The 15,415-nt window shown below is 39.4% G+C and overlaps 1 long non-coding RNA gene across 1 annotated transcript in view; it reads right to left on the bottom strand.

Annotated features, from left to right (window-relative positions):
- Positions 1–3,405: 3,405 nt before the first annotated feature.
- The window catches only part of LOC125918622 (uncharacterized), a 41,729-nt gene continuing 29,719 nt past the window's right edge, over positions 3,406–15,415 (bottom strand). The window contains exon 2 of the long non-coding RNA XR_007456515.1: positions 3,406–3,634. This is a non-coding gene — a long non-coding RNA (uncharacterized LOC125918622). The remainder of the gene's footprint in view (positions 3,635–15,415) is intronic.

Genomic DNA, 15,415 nt, shown 5'->3' with positions numbered 1-15,415 from the left:
CGGATCTCATCATCCTCAAGAAGCTACTCAAACATATTTGCTCCCACCAGCCCATGTGCATGCCCTTAGAAAATTGCCTGTAATACAATATCTTGGTCTTACCCTTTTTTTTCATGTTTGATAAATCCTACAGACATGATAGTACAATTTTGGAGCCGGCCTACCTCATAGCCAGCTCTCTATATATCAGAGGTAGGTCTCAGCTACCTAGCAAAATTTTCTAGCCAGTTTTTTAAACTTCTGTATATACCATGGGGTGTATCGTGATTCAGGGCACACTGAAGCTCTTAAATCCATACTGGAGGAGTTTACCACAATGCGAGCACTTGTCACCATGGCTTGCTTAGCGTAACATCACCTTAGCAATTCCAAGCCTGTGAAATTCACCAATACTTCAGTTTCTAGCTACACAACTGACTAGTTAACCTGAAGACGCCAACCCTAAAACGTTACAAGTGCTCTATGGGGAGAAGCAGATACTCTTTTAGATAGATTACACACAAATTTTTAAATTATTTTAATGTTTGTTTATATTTTTGACTGGGACAGAGTGCAAGCCGGGGTGGGGAAGAAGGAGAGGGAGACACAGAATCCGAAGTAGGCTCCAGGCTCTGAGCTGTCAAGCACAGAGCCCAATGCAGGGCTTGAGCTCATGAACCATGAGATCGTGACCTGAGCTGAAGTTGGACACTTAACCCACTGAGCCACTCAGGCACCCCTTAAAGACAAATTTTTAAAATCACCTCCCATATACCCATCACCCAGCCCAACAGCCGTCAACTACAGTCAACCCACTGCCCCACCCGAACTCCCATCTACTCCCTTCAGTCCACATACTATTTGAAAGCAAGTTCCTTTTATCCAGAAAAGAATGACTTTTTAAAAAAACAAAACCATGTACTTATATCTAAAGTATTCTCTACTATTATTAAATATCCAGTGTATAAATTTCTAATTGTCTCACACCTGGCATAAATGGATTTATTAAGCATTACTAAAAATCAGGATCTATTTCTTAAAAACAAGAGAATCGGGATATTACCCAAAATTGTTTTACTTAAAATGTCAAAAAATATAAAAATGCCAGGCATATTGGACACAGAACCAAAGAGAACTGGTGATTAGGAAATAAATGCACTTGCCCCAGCAGAAGCCCCCTGAATATTCAGACTTAAAGGCTATTATGTTGACATCTTTGATGTAACATTTTTGTCTGCAGTTAGGCCTGTGCTATCACGAGCCAGAATATCAATCCATTCTGACCGTATATATTATATTCAGGGCTGAATTTCAGCCAGAGCCCTGCAGAGTCCCTGAAATGTGGAATATATTCCATAACAGTTTGTTACTTGATTTGAAATGAGCAAACCACCTTGGGCTAAGTATTTTTGCCTACTTAACAAGCATCTATTTGATGTGGGCATACCCATTTAAAGAAATGGACCAAAACAGCGCACGACGTAGGCATCCAGTTTATCTGATGAGGTTGCACAGTAGTGGTACTAGTTTTCTATCGCTGCAAAGCAAATGACTACAGACTTAGTGGATTTCAGCAATACCCATGTGTTACCTCACAGTTGGGTAGGTCCAAAGTGTGGGATAACATGACTGGGTTCTCTGCTGAGGGTCCCATGGGCTTAAATGAAGGTATCAGCAGGCTGCTCTGTTACCCGAAGGATGTAGCAAAATCCACTACCAAATTCACGAGTATTATTGACTGAAGTTAGTCCTTTTGCAGTTGGTGGACTGAGGTCCCCATTTCCTTGCTGGCTGTCAGCTGGGAGCTGCTCCTAGATCCTGGGAGTCACCTGCAATCCATGGTACATGGTCCCCTCCATTTCCAAATCCAGGAACGCTGTATCACATGTCCCTCAAACTTTGGATCTCTGGCCTCCTTTTCTTCCACCGCTTGTTACAACTCTGCTTTGAAAGGGCTTGTGAGATTATATTATGCCCACCAAGATCTCCTCCCTTTTGCCATATAACATAATCATGGGAGTTGTCTCTTATTTCACCACCCCCAAAGGGGAGGAGAGGCTACAAAGGCAAGGGTCATCGAGCTCATTGTCATACTCTGCCTACTGCATATGTCACCTTAGTAGTAGTAATTATGATTTATTTTTAAAAAGGGGGCACCTGGGTGGCTCACTTGGTTAAGCATCTGCCTTTAGCTCAGGTCGTGATCTCACGGTTCCTGAGTTCAAGCCCCGCATCAGGGTCTATGCTGACAGCCTCAGAGCCTGGATCCTGCTTCAGATTCTGCGTCCCCCTCTCTCTGCCCCTCCCCTGCTTGCACGCACTCTCTCAAAAAAACAAAGAACCATTAAAATTTTTTGAAAAAAAAAGATTAAGGGCATATTTACGAATTCAACAAACATATATGGCCCTCCAACGCTATATCAGGTGCTATTCGTACAAAGTTTAATAACCCGTGGTCCTCAAGGAGAGTGACTTATGGATCCATCCTTGCTGTGATGAATGCAGCAATGGAGCCCCTGAAAGGTACAGTGGTGGCATAAAGGAGGGAGGGGAGGATCTGAGTCTTAACATAGGATTGTATGTGGGTAGTAGCTTAGGATGAGGAATACTGAATCACCAGAGCAGATCACGGAGGGCCTTGCCTATCACACCAAAGAATTTTAGAGGATGACTCTATTCTGTAGATAAGATAGAGTCATTGGCGGTTACTAAGCAGGGGGATGATGTGACATTTGCTCCAAACACCAGACACCGAGCTGCTAGCACAATACCGGCTACACCATATGCAGACTGACTCACTAGTATTGTTAACTGCGTTTGGGAGAAATGAGTTCCGATGACCTAGTGGCCGACGATGTCCGTGCAGTTTTCAAAGGAACCTAATTTATAACCACTTGGTCACCTAGGCACTGAGAACCTCTGACTCAGCCTGGCATCTCCTCCATCACTGTCCTGTGACAAATTTCTAATTTACCAAAATCTACGTCATACTTCCAAAATTCCACGACTTTCCCACCCACCCTCTTCCAGGCTTTTCAGCTACCTACAAAAAGGTTTTCTTTTACACACTGGAGTTAAAGCTTTGCACATATTAAAAAAAAAAAAAAAAAAAAACCTGCACATTTTATACCTGCTGTTGCTTCCTGAGAAAAGGTTACAGGAATCTCAAGTAAATTTTAATGAGTTAGATTCCTTAGGTCTCAGAACTGATTTATGTGGAGAAGCATTTGAGATTTTGTAGTAAGTGTATGGGTGACATGAATTATCATGTAGGTGCACCCCCTTCCCATACATTGTCCTTTTATTTTAAAAAGTTACCAAGTTACAGGAACGGAATAATTCTTAAATGTCACTGTTGGATCCCTGCTATGTATTTAGAAAATCAAATGTCTGCTTCCTAGAAGTGACTCATCATTAAGTCTCCTGTCGGTGAAATACATTGTTTAAAAAAAAAAAATAATAAAAGTGGGGGAGGAAAGACTATTTCCTGATGAAGATGGGGAGGGGGGGAAATTAAGTAGCTGTCTTGCCATCATCTTCTGTACTTGTACACCCGTCCTCGTCTCTCTCATGTTACCAGACGTGTGTGACTCAGATTCTATTTGAAGTTTCAACTCAACTAGCCTCCCCTGAGAATGGAGTTTTCTGCCAAAATCTGTGAAGTAGAGAAAGAGAGGAGCATGAACATTCAAGATTCCTGACATACAAGAAGACAGGTCAACAGTTTTAAATAAGAAAGATCAAAAGTCACAATATTCGTAGAAACTCAAAAGAAGATGTCATCTTTCCTATAAATATTATTTCAGAAATTCATATTGCTATAAGGTAATGGGAGATGGGGGGGGCTTCTAAAAATTACCTTCTGAAACACCGAAATTCTCAAAAACCATTTTATTTTATTCAACCAAAAAAAATTTTTTTCTGAGCACCTACTATGTGCTAGCATTATACTAGGCATAGGATACACAATAAATAGTGAACAAGCTACCTCAACAGATTGTATTTTAACCAGGGAGTATTGGGAGTCTTGTCTAACTTTCAAGTGCCAACCAGCTGTAGGAGGTGGAGTTTTGTTGCTTCATTTTTTATTCAGTTTTATTGGGATTTAATTGACATACAACACAAGGAAAGTGTAGGTGTGCAATGTGTTCGATACACTTACACATTGCAAAGGAATTACAAGTCTAGTGTTGCTGGTACGTGCATCCTGTCACAGTTTTTTGGTGGTGAGAACATTTAAGATCTACTCTTAGCAACTTGCAAGTATATAATTCAGTATTTTTGACCGTAGTCACCATGCTCTACATTAGAGGCCCAGAACTTATCATTGGAAGTCTGTACTCCAGTACAGACTTGTATTTTTACAAATACATATAAGGGCATTTAAATCTTTGTCCCAATATCAGCCAAGATATTAGATATATTAAAGAATTTGGAGAGTTAAAAAATATTTCTGGGAGTTTGGTTAAGTATCAAATAATAGTCTTCAAGAATCAAATCAGTTCACTTCATCTACTAACAGGCTCCAAATTCACGAACTTCTGGTGCAAACTAGAACACCTAACTTTTGGCTCAAGATCTCCTGAGTGACAGCTTCCACTTATGCTACCAAGAGCTATAGAAGATGGCTTATGAGTGATTTTCTTGGTGTTAAGTACCGTATGTTTTTCATGAGATACAGACATACTGAAAATGGCGATATAATTCCCACTCTGAACCAAATGCTACTCTTCCATTGCCCACTCCCTGAAATCAAGTAAAATCCTTACTGCATCAGCAAACATTTTAACAATGTCCCCTTTAACCTAATTCTCCTAGTATTAACAATTGTTCATATTTTGGAAGAAACTTTACCAGCCCACTGTTACCCTAAGTCTTTATGTGGCAGGGAGCCAGGGGAGTCCTCTTTTGGAGAGGAGGATCGGATGTTCTGTAAGGCAAGAGAGCATCACCAAAGTCAGCCAGTGCATCAGGTGCTGGGAATAGAGGGATTGTTCTTGAAGGCTAACAGCTATTGTTTGGGTGACTAGATTTTATCAAGGGAGGTGGAGAGGAACAATTACTGTATCAAGTCAAAAGAAAGAAAAGTCGGGAAGGGACAAGTGTCCGAGACAAGGACATGTGAATGCCAGAGTGGGAAACACTCAACTCTGAAGTCCTTCAGGGCTCTCACAGCATTAATAAGTATGCTGAAAGTAAAGTCTAAAACAACATAAGAAAATCAAACTTTAACAACATACAACAAAACTCCGTATCAAGTGGATAGCTTTGAGCCCAGTACATTGCATCATTTCTAACAGTGACTTTTGTTAAACTCTTATCCAGCTCCAGCCGAGTAGAGGATATTAGTTTTTGTCACTATTTTGCAAAATGATGGAGTTTTTTGTTGGTAGAAATCAATTTCAAATAATGGTTACATGAAGACTCTTTGTGATTTAAAACAATGTTAGCCTTTGTTACATGGTTTTTACAAGTATTTCCATTTTGGTTGCCATGTAAACTACATAATTAACTTTTATTTTATGTATTTTGTATTTACTGGTTCATTTTTAAAATAGATATTTATTAAACCACTATTGTAAGTAAAATGGTTTGCCAGGATATTATAGAAAATAAAGTATTTGATTTGGAGGCTTTGATCTGCATGGGATAAGGTAGAGATAAAAATATTAATAAGAATCAAGGGCACGAGAGAAGCATCTATATGTTTATTTTCCATATTGTAAATTTTAATTTGTTTTCCAACTATTGCATTTTTATCATTTTTTAAAAGTTAGAAAAACAGATAAAAATAAGATATGTTTTAAAATTAGCCATCATCTCTCCTTCTGACGGTAAACAGTATTACGATTTTATCTTTTATGTTTCAATCCTTTCCTCATACCTATTGGTGAATCATATGTAGCAGGGAAAAACTGAAGCAGCCATAGTTCTATGCTGGCTGAGAAGGATGCTGTGTCTGTTGTCAGAGTTCCTTGCTGTTTACAGTGCAGAATACATTTGTAAGAGATAGATACTTTAAAAAGTCAAGACTGTAGTCCTACCATCTGTTAACTCTATAGTTAAGAGTCTTCGTCTTGGTTTGTCTCTCTGTCTCTGTCTCGTGCTTTTTCCTTTGTCCATTTGTTTTTGTTTCTTAAATTCTACATACAAGTGAGATGGTTACCAGAAAGGAAGCGTTGGGGTGCAGCGATGGGGGAAATAGGCGAAGATGAGAGTACACTTATGATGAGCCCGGAGTAATGTGGAGAATTGTTGAATCACTCTGTGTTGTACATCTGAAACTAATATAACATTTGGGGCACCTGGCTGGTTCAGCCGGTAAAGTGTCGGACTTCCGCTCAGGTCATGATCTCACAGCTCTTGAGTTCCAGCCCCTCACTGGGCTCTGTGCTGGCAGCTCGGAGTCTAGAACCTGCTTCAGATTCTGGGTCTCCCTCATCTCTCTGCCCCTTCCCCACTCGTGCTCTGTACTCTCTCCCCCCAAAATAAAATAAACATTAAAATAATAATAATAGAAACACTGTATGCTAACAACACTAGAATTAAAATTAAAAACTTGATTTCAAAAAAAAAGAAAAGAAAACACCATGGAAAGAAAACTGGAAGGAAATATGCCATTCCTTGGATGATTAAAAAAAAAAAAAAAGACAGTAATCCTACTTGCCTACTTTTACTTTTGGCATCCTATCCAAAAAATCACTCCCTTAACCAATGTTATGAAGCTTTTCACCTAAGTTTCCTTCTAGGGGTTTTATAGGTTTAGATTTATAGATTTAAATCATTAACTCCTTTTGACTTGTTTTTTGTGTGTGGTGTAAGCTGAGGGTCCCATGTCATTCTTTTGCATGTAGATATCTAGTTTTCCTGACACTATTTGTTGAGACTGTCATTTCCCCTTTGTGTAGTCTTGACACCCTTGTAGAAGATTAGTTGGCAGTATATGCATTCTGTTCTATTGGTGTGTATGTCTCTTTTTATTTCAGTACCATACTGTTTTAGTTACTATAGCTTTGTAATATATCTTGATATCAGGAAACCTGATGCCTCCAGGTTTACTTTTCTTTATCAGGAGTGTTGTGACTATCTGGGGTCTTTTGTGATTCCACATTAACTTTAGTATTATTTTTTTCTGTTTCTTTAAAGAAGGTCATTGGGCTTTTGATAGAGATTGCATCAAATCTGTAGATCTCTTTGGATAGTATGAACATTTTAATAACATTAAGTCTTCCAATCCATAAACATAAAATGTCTTTCTGCTTATTATCCAGTTACAGAAGGACAAATACTGTGTGATTTCACTTGTATGAGATATTCAAAATAGACTCAGAAATAGAGTATAGAATAATGGTTTCCAGGGACAAAGAGAAGAGGAAAATGAGGAGTTGTTGTTCAATGTGTATAAAGTTTCAGTTATACAAGTTGAGTAAGGCCTTACAACACTGTGTCTATAGTTAACAATACTGTATTGTACATTCAAAAATTTGTTAAGAGGCTAGAGCTCATGTTAAGTGTCCACCCCACAATTTTTTGAAAAAGAAGAAAGAAATACTAACTTGAATGATTTACCTACAAAAGGTCATTGAAAGAGAATAAAATTCTTCAGCAAGTGGTGCTGGGAAAACAGGACAGTGACATGCAGAAGAATGAACCTGGACCACTTTCTTACACCATACACAAAAATAAACTCAAAATGGATGGAAGACCTCAATGTAAGACAGGAAGCCATCAGAATCCTTGAGAGAAAGGAGGCAAAAACCTCCTTGACCTTGGCTGCAGCAACTTCTTACTCAACACATCTCTGGAAGCAAGGGAAACAAAAGCAAAAATGAATTATTGGGACCTCATCAAAATAAAACCTTCTGCACAGAGAAGGAAACAATCAGCAAAACTAAAAGGCAACCTACACAATGGGAGAAGATATTTGCAAATGACATCTCAGATAAAGGGTTAGTATCCAAAATCTATCAAGAACTTACCAAACTCAACACCCCAAACCCAAATATTCCAGTGAAGAAATGGGCAAAAGACATGAATAGATACTTCTCCAAAGAAGACAGCCAGATGGCCAACCAACACATGAAAAAATGCTCAACCTCACTCATTATCCAGGAAATACAAATCAAAACCACAATGAGATACCACCTCACACTTGTCAGAATGGCTAACATTAACAATTCAGGCAACAACAGATGTTGGCAAGGATGCAGGGAAAGAGGATGTCTTCTGCACTGCTGATGGGAATGCAAGCTGGTGCAGCCCACTCTGGAAAACAGTATTGAGGTTCCTCAAAAAACTAAAAATAAAACTACCCTACAGCCCAGCAATTGCACTACTAGGCATTTATCCAAGGGATACAGGTATGCTATTTCAAAGGGACACATGCACCCCCATGTTTATAGCAGCACTATCAACAATAGCCAAAGTATGGAAAGAGCCCAAATGTCCATCGATGGATGAATGGATAAAGAAGATGTGGTATATATATACAATGGAGTATTACTCTGCAATCAAAAAGAAGGAAATCTTGCCATTTGCGACTACATGGATGGAACTGGAGGGTATTATGCTAAGTGAAACTAGTCAGAGAAAGACAAAAATCATATGACTTCACTCATAGGAGGACTTTAAGAGACAAAACAGATGAACATAAGGGAAGGGAAACAGAAATAATATAAAAACAGGGAGGTGGACAAAACAGAAGAGACTCATAAATATGGAGAATAAACAGAGGGTTAAAGAAGGGGGTGTGGGAGGGGGGATGGGCTAAATGGGTAAGAGGCGCTAAGGAATCTACTCCTGAAATCGTTGTTGTACTATATGCTAACTAATTTGGATGTAAATTATAAATAAATAAATAAATAAATAAATAAATAAATAAAATTTTTAAAAAAGAGAAGAAAATAGATGTGGAATATGGAAGAAAAAGAGAAAAGAAGATTGTAATGAAAGTGAATAGTAAAGCTTTGACTATGAAATGTGGTGTGTGTGTGTGTGTGTGTGTGAAAGAGAAAGAAGGGGAGGGAGGGAGGAAGGGAGGCAGAGACAGAGAGAGAACAGAAGAAACTTTAAGAAATGTGTGCCAACTATGCCACTATAAAGATTTAAATTGCTTTTCAAATTTTTGGAAGATGTTGAACTGTTACTTATTTGAATGAAGAGCAATAAATGGTTCAGCTTTATATGTATCATGTATTTACATATTTTATATAGTGCCTGTGGCACTTTCACCCATCCAAAATCATTCCCCTTTTGGGGAGCTAAAATTTCAGTGGAGTAGAAGGACCCCAGACTTGCCTCATCCCTTTAACACAGTTAGCTAACAATCAAGTCATTCTGAATACCCAAGAAATCGACCTGAGGACTGACTGAACAAACTGCACAACTAGAGGGAGAGAGTAGGTCACATCGAGGAAGGAAGGAGGTTCGGAGACATGGTTTGGGGGAGAAACAGATTGCAGGTGCTGTGAAGGGGAGGGAGCCCTGGTCACAGAGAAAGACGAGAGAATGGAGTGCACAGAGATACACAGAAGGATAACACTTCCCCAAAGCCATTGGCTGGGAAACAGGAGAGGCTGATTTTCACGAGTTTTTACAACTAGCAGGGCTCATTGTATCACATTGATTAATTTGTGAATATTGAACCAGCCCTGCAGCCCAGGAATGAATCCCACTTGATCATGGTGAATAATTCTTTTTATATACTGTTGAATTCGATTTTCTAGTATCTTGTTGAGAATTTTTGCATCCATATTGATCATGGATATTGGCCTGTAGTTCTCTTTTTTTGCTGGGTCTCTGTCTGGTTTGGGAATCAAAGTAATGCTGGCTTCATAGAATGAGTCCAGAAGTTTTCCTTCCATTTCTATTTTATGGAACAGCTTGAGAAAGATAGGTATTAACTCTGCTTTAAATGTCTAGTAGAATTCCACAGGGAAGCCATCTGGTCCAGGACTCTTACTTGTTGGGAGATTTTTGATGACTGATTCAATTTTTTCACTAGTTTATGGGTCTGTTCAAATTTTCTATTTCTTCCTGTTTGAGTTTTGGTAACGTGTGGGTGTTTAAGAATTTGCACATTTCTTCCAGGTTGTCCAGTTTGTTGGCATATAATTTTTCATAGTATTCCCTGATAAATGCTTATATTTCTGAGGGATTGGTTGTAATAAATCCATTTTAATTCATGGTTTTATCTATTTGGGTCCTCTCTCTTTTCTTTTTGAAAAAGTTGGCTAGAGGTTTCTCAATTTTGTTTTTGTTTTTGTTTTTGTTTTCAAAAAACCAATTCTTGGTTTCATTGATCTGTTCTACTGTTTTCTTGGACTCTATATTGTTTATTTCTGCTCTGATCTTTATTATTTCTCTTCTTCTGCTGAGTTTTGGGTGTCTTCACTCTTCTGCTTCTAGTTCCTTTGGGTGTGCTGTTAGATTTTGTATTTGGGATTTTTCTTGTTTCTTGAGATAGACTGGGATTGCAATGTATTTTCCTCTCAGGACTGCCTTCACTGCATCCCAAAGCATTTGGATTGTTGTGTTTTCATTTTCATTTGTTTCCATATATTTTTAAATTTCTTCTCTAATTGCCTGGTTGACCCATTCCTTCTTTATTAGGGTGTTCTTTAATTAACCTCCATGCTTTGGGAGGTTTTCTAGACTTTTTCCTGTGGTTGATTTCAGGTTTCATAGCATTGTGGTCTGAAAGTGTGCATGGTATGATCTCAATTCTTTTATAATTGTTGAGGGCTGTTTTGTGATCCAGTATGTGATCTATCTTGGAGAATGTTCCATATGGACTCGAGAAGAAAGTATGTTCTGCTGCTTTGAGATGGAGAGTTCTAAATATATCTGTCAAGTCCGTCTTGTCCAATATATCATTCAGGGCCATTATTTCTTTACTGACTCTATGTCTAGATGATCTGTCCATTGTTGTAAATGGAGTATTAAAATCCCCTGAAATTACCACATTCTTATCAATAAGATTGCTTATGTTTGTGATTAATTGTTTTAAATATTTGGGTGCTTCCAAATTCAGTGCAGAGACATAATTGTTAGCTTTTCCTGCATTATAGACCCTATAATTATTATATAATGCCCTTCTTCATCTCTTGTTACAGCCTTTAATTTAAAGCCTAGTTTGTCTGATATAAGTATGGCTACTCCAGATTTCTTTTGACTTCCAGTAGCATGATATAGTTCTCCATCTCCTCACTTTCAATCTGAAGGTGTCCTCAGGTCTAAAATGCATCTCTTGTGGACAGAAAATAGATGGGTCTTGTTTTTTAATCCATTCTGATATCCTGTGCCTTTTGATTGGAGCATTTAGTCCATTTACATTCAGTGTTATTATTGAAAGATAAGGGTTTAGAGTCATTGTGTTATCTGTAGATTTCATGCCTGTAGTGGTGCTCTGGTACTTTGTGGTCCTTGCAACATTTCACTCACAGAGTCTCCCTGAGGATCTCTTGTAGAGCTGGTTTAGTGGTGATGAATTCCTTCAGTTTTTGTTTGTTTAGGAAAACCTTTATCTCTCCTTCTATTCTGTATGACAGGCTTGCTGGATAAAGGATTCTCAGCTGCATATTTTTTCTGTTCATCACATTGAAGATTTCCTGCCATTCCTTTCTGGCCTGCCAAGTTTCAGTGGATAGGTCTGCTACTACCCTTATGCTTATACCTTTGTATGTTAAGGCCCATTTATCCCTAGCTACTTTCAGAATCCTCTCTATATCCTTGTATTTTTCCAGTTTCACTATGATATGTCATGCAGAAGATCGATTCAAGTTATGTCTGAAGGGAGTTCTCTGTGCCTCTTGGATTTCAATGTCTGTTTCCTTCCCCAGATTGGGGAAGTTGTCAGCTATCATTTATTCAAGTATACCTTCAGTCTCTCTCTCTCTCTTCTTCTGGAATTCCTATGATACAGATATTGTTCCATTTAATTACATACTTAGTTCTCTAATTCTCCCCTCTTGATCCCAGATTTTTTTAGCTCTGTTTTTCTCAGCTTCCTCTTTTTCCATAATTTTATCTTCTAATTCACCTATTCTCTCCTCTGCCTCTTCAATCTTCACTGTGGCCACCTCCATTTTATTTTGCATCTCATTTATAGCAATTTTTAAGTCACCATGACTATTTTTTAGTTCCTTGATCTCTGTAGTAATAGAGTCTCTGCTGTCTTCTATGCCTTTTTCAAGCCAAGCAATTAATCTTATGACTATTATTCTAAATTCTTGTTCAGTTATACTGTTTATATCTGTTTTGATCAATTCTTTAGCTGTCACTTCTTTCTGGAATTTCTTTTGAGGAGAATTCCATTTCATCATTTTGGCTAGTTTTCTGTCCCTTATGAGTTTTAAAAGCTTGTTAATGTGCTCTGCACCTGCGAGCACTGTCCAGGGCCTGGTCCTTCAGGAGGTGTTTTTTTGGAGAGTGTTACTTGCTCTTTGTTGTGACTTCGGTTATTTTATTTCTCTCCTTGTAGTGTGTTTTGGACCCTCCACGAGGTGTGCTTTGATTTGTTCCTTGAAGTAGCCCTGGAAAGGAAAACAAACAGACAAACAAAAGAAAACAAAGACACGGAAACACATAGACAAATAAAACAAACAGGCAAACACACACACACACACACACACACACACACACGCACGCGCACGCACACACACACACACAGCAGTCCAAAAGCAAAAACACCAGGAACACCAGCTACAAGTAAAGAACAGGGTGGAGGTGATGCTGATGGAAGAGAGGAATGACAGGGGTGGGGAAAGCGAGAAAGTAAACATTGACTGGGTAGAGAAACTAAATGGCTTAATCCAGAGAGAGAGAAAGGAAAATAAAGGAGGAGGTTGGGGGGCGGAGGGGGAGAAGATAAAGTTACCCAGACAGAGAAACTATACAGCTTGATTATTCCAGAGAGAGTGAAAGCAAAGTGCAGAAGATGTAGAGCATGTATCAAGGGAATGGATTAAACATGTCTGCTTAAACAAACCAACAACCAGAGTAACCCAGCTAGAGGAGGGAAGAGATAAGAAGGGAGCATATATCTAAATACCAAGAATTGTCCTGGAATTAATCCAGGCAATGCAGCAGCACTGATCTTCATGTTGGAGCCATCTGGCTCCACAGCATCTATCCGGCTTCAGCAGATACGTAGTTACCCAGCACACAGGGGCGAGGCATGGTGTAGGCTGGTCCCACCTCCACTGTGGGCCCCGGGATGGATCCGTGAAGCCCCACCTTGGTGGTGGTGGGGTGTGGGTGGTGGGGAATGGCCGTCCCCCTGTCTCTTCTCCATGGACCCGGTGGACTCCATTCGGGTCGTACTCAATGTGCCCTGGGAGTAGATGGGGCGGTCCTTCTCGCTCCACCAACTCCCCTGACCCAGCTCTTGGCTAGTATTCAAAGTTCAGCTCTGTGCACTCTGACCCTGGGGAAGCACCTCTCTGTGCCGCTGGATATGTGGTCCCGGCTGGCTCTGTCTGTGCCGCCACACTTCAGGGAGGACCGCCTGCTCCTACTGTGGACTGCTCCGCCAGCCTCGCTGCTGAGCCCCAGGGGTGGCAAACGCAGGCAGGCTTTGTCTTTTCCCACAGCATTCCAGGGAGGGGGCCGCTTTCTCCTGCAGACTGCACCCCTAACTTCCCACCGAACCCAGGGCTGGCTCCCCTCCTCCCCAGGTGCATGAATGGGCAGCTGGCCACAGTCCAAAGAAAGCCCCGCAGCTAGAGATGGGATCCCTCTTAGTCCCAGTCCGAAGTTTATTTCTTGTCTAGATACAGTCCCACGCTTCCCCAGCTACTCTTTCTCTTCCCTTTGTCTCTCTGCAAAAGGGGATCCCTCCCCTCAGTGCCCACATGGCCCATTTTATTTCCCCCAGTTCGCAATCACCCACCTAAAGCCCATCAAGGGTGTCCCGGTGTCTCCCTTTTAGACTCAGTCTCTTTTCCTCCCAGACTCTTGGGGTTCAGAGTCCTTTGGCTTCAGCTCTTCTTTGTTTGAGACACACAGGAAGTATGGATCCCCCTACTTCTCCACCATGTTCCCTACCCAGAAATTTGGTAGGACAGAAGGGAGTGGCATGATATATACAGTATGCTAAATGGGAAAAATATGCGACCAAAATACTCTACCCAGCAAGGTTATTATTCAGACTAGATGGAGAGATAACGAGTTGCCCAGACAAACCAAAACTGACGGAGTTTGTGAATACTAAACCAGCCCTGCAAGAAATATTAAAGGGGGATCTTTGAGTGGGAAGGGAAGATCAGAAGTGACAAACACAAGAAAGAAACAGAGAAAATCTCCAGAAACAACAAAACAAGTAATAAAATGGCATTAAATACATATCTATCAATAAATACTCTGAATAGAAATAATCTAAACACTCCAATCAAAAGACATAGAGTATCAGAATGGATTAAAATAAACAAGACCCATCTATATGCTGCCTACAAGAGACGAATTTGAGACCTAAAGACACCTGCAGATTGAAAGTGAGCGGATGGAGAAACATTTATCATGGAATGGATGTCAAAAAAAAAGCCAGAGGAGCAATATGTGTATCAGACCGACTAGATCTTAAACCTAAAATTGTAATGAGATGAAGAAGGGCACTATAGAATAAAAAGAAGACTATCCGACAAGGAAATCTAACAGTTTTAAATATTTATGCTCCCAATATGAAGCACCCAAATATACAAAACAATTAATAACAAACATAAAAGAACTAATTAATAATAATACAATAATAGTAAGGGGCTTTAATATTCCACTTACATCAATGGACATATCATCTAAGTAGAAAATCAATGAGGAAATAATGGCTCTGAATTACACACTGGGCCAGATGGACTTCACAGATAAATTCAGAATGTTTCATCCTAAAACAGCAGAATAGACATTCTTTCCAAGTGCACATGGAACATTCTACAGAACAGATCACATAGTATGTCATAAATCAGACCTCAAAAAGTACAAAAAGAATGAGATCATACCATGCATCTTTTTCTGACCACAGTGCTATAAAACTTGAGGTCAACCACAAGAAAAAATTTGAAAAGACCTCATATCTCTGGAGGTTAAACATGTTAAACATACTACATGAATGGGCCAATCAAGAAATCAAAGAATAAATTTTAAAACAGACGGAAATAAATTAAAATGAAAACACAATGGCTCAAAACCTTTGGGATACAGCAAAAGTGGTCCTAAGAGGGAAGTATATAGCTCTATAGGCCTATCTCAAGAAGAAAAATCTCTAACAACATAAACTTACACCTAAAGGAACTAGAAAAATAACAAAAGAATGCTAAAGCCAGCAGAAGAATGGACATAATAAAGATTAGAACAGAAATAAATGATATAGAAACTTAAACAAACACCAGTAGAACAGACCAATGAAACCAGAGCTGGTTTTCTGAAAAAATTAATAAAATTG

The sequence above is a fragment of the Panthera uncia genome, chromosome B4, assembly GCF_023721935.1.
Source record: "Panthera uncia isolate 11264 chromosome B4, Puncia_PCG_1.0, whole genome shotgun sequence".
Classification (NCBI taxonomy): domain Eukaryota; kingdom Metazoa; phylum Chordata; class Mammalia; order Carnivora; family Felidae; genus Panthera; species Panthera uncia.
This window is presented reverse-complemented; position numbering and strand designations above follow the sequence as displayed.